The sequence below is a fragment of the Ursus maritimus genome, unplaced genomic scaffold (assembly GCF_017311325.1).
Source record: "Ursus maritimus isolate PB19 unplaced genomic scaffold, ASM1731132v1 scaffold_10, whole genome shotgun sequence".
In the NCBI taxonomy this organism is placed as follows: domain Eukaryota; kingdom Metazoa; phylum Chordata; class Mammalia; order Carnivora; family Ursidae; genus Ursus; species Ursus maritimus.
Genome location: NW_024423344.1, coordinates 770,483 through 776,925, shown reverse-complemented (window position 1 = coordinate 776,925; position 6,443 = coordinate 770,483).

Below are 6,443 nucleotides of genomic sequence, written 5' to 3'. Positions count from 1 at the left end.
TCTTTCTTTCTTTCTTTCTTTCTTTCTTTCTTTCTTTCTTTCTTTCTTTCGTATCAGGGTAATGCAGGCCTTGCAGAATAAATTTGGAAGGTTTCCTTTTCTCTTCAGTTTTTTGGGATAGTTTGAGAAGAATAAGTAAGGATAAATAGAATTCATCTGTGGATCCATATGGTCCTGGACTTTTGTTTGTTGAGAGTTTTTTGAGTACTGATTCAGTTTCATTGCTGGTAGTCTGTTCAGATTTTATATTTCTTCCTGATTCTGTACTAGAAGAGTGTATGTTTTCTAGGAATTTCTTCTAGGTTGTCTATTTGTTGGCATATAATTTTTTGTAGTAGTCTTGTATAATCCTTTGTATTTATGTTGGTTGTAACATCTCTTTCATTTTTTATTTTATTTATTTGAGTCCCCTTCTCTTTTTTAATAGTAGTATTTTTTATTATATTATGTTAGTCACCATACAGTACATTCCTAGTTTTTTATGTAAAGTTCCAATATTCATTACTTGCGTATAACACCCTGTGTACCATGCAATATGTGCCCTCCTTAATATCCATCACCAGCTTATCCCATTCCCCCACCCTCCTCCCCTCTGAAGCCCTCAGTTTGTTTCTCAGAGTCCATAGTCTCTCATGCTTCATTCCCCCTTCTGTTTACCCCCCTTTCTTCTTCCTTTTCTTCTCCTACCAATCTTCCTACTTCTTATGTTCCATAAATGAGTGAAACCATTTGATAATTGTCTTCTCTGCTGGACTTATTTCGCTTAGCATTATCTCCTCCAGTCCCGTCCATGTTGCAGCAAATGTTGAGAAATCATTCTTTTTGATAGCTGAGTAATATTCCATTGTATATATGGACCACGTCTTCTTTATCTATTCATCTGTTGAAGGGCATCTCAGCTCCTTCCACAGTTTAGCTATTGTGGACAATGTTGCTATGAACATTGGGGTGCATATGGCCCTTCTCTTTACTACGTCTGTATCTTTGGGGTAAACACCCAGTAGTGCAATGGCTGGATCATAGGGTAGCTCAATTTTTAACTTTTTAAGGGACCTCCACACTGTTTTCCGAAGTGGCTGTACCAACTTGCATTCCCACCAACAATGTAGGAGGGTTCCCCTTTCTCCACATCCTCTCCAACATTTGTTGTTTCTTCCCTTGTTCATTTTTGCCATTCTAACTGGCGTAAGGTGGTATCTTAGTGTGGTTTTGATTTGAATTTCCCTGATGACTAATGATTTTGAACATTTTTTCACGTGTCTATTAACCATTTGTATGTCTTCATTGGAAAAGTGTCTGTTCATATCTTCTGCCCATTTTTTGATTTGTTTATTTGTTTCTTGTGTATTGAGTTTGAGAAGTTCTTTGTAGATCTTGGATACTAATCTTTTATCTGCAGTGTCATTTGCAAATATCTTCTCCCATTCCGTGGGCTGTCCCATAGTTTTTTTGACTGTTTCCTTGGCTGTGCAGAAGCTTTTTATCTTGATGAAGTCCCACAAGTTCATTTTTTCTTTTGTTTTCTTGCCTTTGGAGACGTGTCATGAAAAAAGCTGCTGTGACCGATGTCAAAGAGGTTGTTGCCTATTTTCTCCTCTAGGATTTTGATGGATTCCTGTCTCACATTGAGGTCTTTCATCCATTTGGAGTTTATCTTTGTGTATAGTGTGAGAGAGTGGTCAAGTATCTTTCTTTTCCATGTAGCTGTCCAATTTTCCCAGCACCACTTATTGAAGAGACTGTCTTTTTTTGCACTGGATGTTTTTTCCTGCTTCGTCAAAGATTAGTTGCCCAAAGAGCCGAGGGTCCATTTCTGGATTCTTTATTCTGTTCCATTGGTCTATGTGTCTGTTTTTATGCCAATACCATGCTGTCTTTGTGATCACAGCTTTGTAGTACAGCTTGAAATCTGGCAATGTGATGCCTCCAGCTTTGTTTTTCCTTTTCAACAATTCCTTGGTGATTCAGGGCCTTTTCTACTTCCCTCTCTTTTTCACTTCCATTAGCATGGAATATATTTTTCCATCCCCTCACTTTAAGTCTGTATATCTTTATTTCTGAAGTGAGTCTTTTGTAGGTAGCATGTAGATAGGTTTTGTTTTTTATTCATTCAGCTACCCTATGCTTTTTTTTTTTTTTTTGGAGCATTTAGTCCATATATATTTAAAGTAATTATTGGTAGGTATGTATTTATTGTCAAATTTAATTGTATTGCTTTTTGGTTTTCTTGTGTAGTTCTTCTCAGTTCCTTTTTCTTCTTGCTCTCTTTCCTTGTGATTTGAGTACTTTATTTTTTATTTAAATCCAATTAGCCAACATATGATACATTGTTAGTTTCAGATATAGAGTTCAATAATTCATAAGTTGCATATAACACCCAGTGCTCATCACATCACATGCCCTCCTTAATGCCCATCACTCTATTACCACATCCCCCTCACCTCCCCTCCAGCAACCCTCAGTTTGTTTCCTATAGTTAAGGGTCTCTCATGGTTTTTCTCCCTCTCTGATGACTTCCCTTTGAGTTTTTCCCCCTTCCTCTATGATCCTCTGCACTGCCTTATATTCCATATGTGAGTGAAACCATATAATAGTTGTCTTTCTCTGACTGACTTATAATACCCTCCAGTTCCAATCGTGTCTATGTAAATGGTAAGTATCCTTTCTGATGGCTGAGTAATATTCCATTATATATATGAACCACATCCTTATCCATCATCCATTGAAGGACATCTCAGTTTCTTCCACAGTTTGACTATTGTGGACATTGCTGCTATGAACATTGGGGTACAGGTGCCCCTTCTTTTCACTATATCTGTATCTTTGGAGTAAATACCCAGTAGTGCAATTGCTGGGTCATAAGATAGCTCTATTTTTAAAGTCCTGAGGAACGTCCATACTGTCTTACAGAGTGGCTATACCAGCTTGCATTCTACCAACAGTGTAAGAGGATTCCCCTTTCTCCACATCATCACCAACATTTGTTGTTTCCTATCTTGTTAATTTTAGCCATTCTAACTGGTGTAAGATGGTATCTCATTGTGGTTTTGATTTATATTTCCCTGATGCCAAGTGATGTGGAGCATTTTTTCATGTGACTGTTGGCCATTTGTATGTCTCTTTTGGAGAAGTGTCTGTTCATGTCTTCTGCCACCTTAACTGGATTATTTGTTTTTTAGGTTTTGAGTTTGATACGTTCTTTATAAATCTTGAATACCAGCCCTTTATCTGATATGTGATTTGCAAATATCTTCTCCTGTTCTGTGGGTTGCCTCTTTGTTTTGTTGACTGTTTCCTTTGCTGTGCAGATGCTTTTTATTTTGATGAAGTCCCAATAGTTCATTTTCGCTTTTGTCTTCTTTCCCTTTGGAGACGTGTCTTGCAAGAAACCACTATGGCTTTTGTCGAAGAGGTTACTGCCTATGTTCTACTCTAGAATTTTAATAGATTCCTGGCTCAAATTTAAGTCTTCCATCCATTTTGAGTTTATCTTTGAATATGGTGTAAGAGAATGGTCCAGTTTCATTCTTCTGCATGAGGCTATCTAATTTTGCCAGCACCATTTATTGAAGAAACTGCTCCTTTTCCATTGGATATTCTTTCCTGCTTCTTTGAGGATTAGTTGACCATAGAGTTGAGAGTCCATTTTTGGGTTCTCTATTCTGTTCCATTGATCTATGTGTCAGTTTTTGTGCCAGTACCATGCTGTCTTGATGATCACGGCTTTGTAATATAGCTTGAAGTCAGGCATTGTGATTCCCCCAGGTTTGGTTTTCTTTTTCAACATTCCCCTGGTGATTCAGGGTCTTCTTTGGTTCCATATAAATTTTAGGATTGTTTGTTCCAGCTCTGGGGAAAATGTTGATGGTAATTTGAGAGAGATTGCATTGGATGTGTAGATTGCTTTGGGCAGCACAGACATTTTAACAATGTATATTCTTCCAATACATGAGCATGGAATGCTTTGCCATCTCTTTGTGTCTTCAATTACTTTCATAAGTGTTCTGTAATTTCTAGAGTATAGGTCCTTGTGCCGGTACCATATTGTCTTGATGATTACAGCATTGTAATATAACTTGAAGTCCAGCATTATGATGCCCCCAGCTTTGGTTTTCTTTTTCAACATTCCTCTGCTTATTCCAGGTCTTTCCTGGTTCTGTACAAATTTTAGGATTATTTGTGCCAGCTCTGTGAAAAATGTTGATGGTATTTTGATAGGGATTGCATTGAGTTTTTAGATTCCTCTCAGCAGCAAAGACATTTTAACAATGTTTATTCTTCCAATCCATGAGCATGGAATATTTTCCCATTTCTTTGTGTCCTCCTCAATTTCTTTCATAAGTGTTCTATAGTTTCTAGAGTATAGATCCTTTACCTCTTTGGTTAGGTTTATTCCTAGGTATCTTATGGTTCTTGCTGTAATTGTAAATGAGATCAATTCTTAAATTTCTCTTTCTTCTGTCTTATTGTTACTGTATGGAAATGCAACTGGTTTCTGTGCATTGATTTTATAACCTGCCACGTTGCTGAGTTCCTATATGAGTTCTAGCAATTTTGAGGTGGAATTTTTTTGGGTTTTCCACATAAGATATCATGTCATCTATGAAGAGGAAGAGTTTGACTTCTTCCCTGCCAGTTTGGATGCCTTTTATTTCTTTTTGTTTTCCCATTGCTGATACTAGAAATTCTAGTACTGTATTGAAAAACAGTGGTGAGAGTGGGCATCTCTGTCGTGTTCCTGACCTTAGAGAAAAAGCTCTCAGTTTTTCTCCATTGAGAATGATATTCGTTGTGGGCCTTTCATAGATTGTTTTTATGATATTGAGGTATGTTCCCTCTATCCCTACACTGTGGAGAGTTTTCATCAAGAAAGGATGCTGTATTTTGTCAAATGTTTTTTCTGCATCATTTGAGAGGATCATATGGTTCTTGTCCTTTCTTTTATTAATGTGATCTATCACAATGATTGATTTGCAGATTTTGAACCACCTTGCAGCCCAGGAATAAATCCCATTTGGTCTTGGTGAATAATCCTTTTAATGTACTGTTGAATCCCATTGGCTACTGTCTTGGTGAGAATTTTGGAATCCATGTTCATCAGAGATATTGGTCTGTAAGTCTCCTTTTTGGTGGGGTCTTTATCTGATTTTGGGATCAAGGTACTGCAGGCCTCATAAAACGAGTTTGGAAGTTTTCCTTCCATTTCTATGTTTTGAAACAGCTTCAGAAGAATAAGTATTAATCCTTCTTTAAATGCTTGGTAGAATTCCCCCTGGGAAGATATCTGGCCCTGGACTCTGTTTGTTGGGAGATCTTTTATTGCTGCTTCAATTTCCTTGCTGGTTATGGGTTCGTTCAGGTTTTCTATTTTTTCCTGTTTCAGCAGTGATAGTTTATAAGTTTCTAGGAATGCATCCATTTCTTCTAGATTGCCTAATTTGTTGGCATATAGTTGCTCATAATATGTTCTTAAAATTGTTTGTATTTCTTTGGTTTTGGTCATGATCTCTCCTCTTTCATTCGTAATTTTGTGCATTGGGGTCCTTGCTCTTTTCTTTTTGATGTCTGACTAAGGGTTTCTTGATCTTATTAATTCTTTCAAAGAACAAGTTCCCAGTTTTGTTGATCAGTTCTATTGTTCTTTTGGTTTCTATTTCATTGATTTCTTCTCTCAATTTTATTATTTCTCTTCTCTGGCTAGGTTTAGGCTTTATACGCTGTTCTTTTCCTAGCTCCTTTAGGTATACGGTTAGCTTGTATATTTGATACTTTTCTAGTTTCTTCAGAAAGGCCTGTATTGTTATATACTTCACTCTTAGGAGTATCTTTGCTGTACCCCAAAGGTTCGCAACTGTTGTGTTTTCATTTTTATTTGCTTCCATGTATTTTTAAAATTCTTTATTTCCTGGTTGACCCATTCATCCTTCAGTAAGATGCACTTTAGCCTCCATGCATTTGTGTTCCTTCCACGTTTTCTCTTGGTATTCAGTTCATGTTTCAAAGCATTGTGGTCTGAGAATATGCCGGGAATAATCCCAGTCTTTGGCACCAGTTGAGATCTGATTTGTGACCCAATATGTGATCTATTCTGGAGAATGTTCCATATGCATTTGAGAAGAATGTGTATTCTGTTGCTTTAGGATGAAATGCTAAATATATCTGTGAAGTCCATCTGGTCCAGTGTGTCATTCAAAGCTCTTGTTTCCTTGTTGATCTTCTGATTAGATGATCTGTACTATCATTGTATTATATTCTATCATTGTATTATATTCAATGAATTTTTAAACTTTTGCCATTAATTGGTTTATATATTTGGCTGCTCCCAAGTTAAGGGCATAATGATTCACAATTGTTAGATATTCTTGTTGGATAGACATTTTTATTATGATATATTATCCTTCTTCATCTCTTATTAGAGTCTTTGGTATAAAGTCTAATTTGTC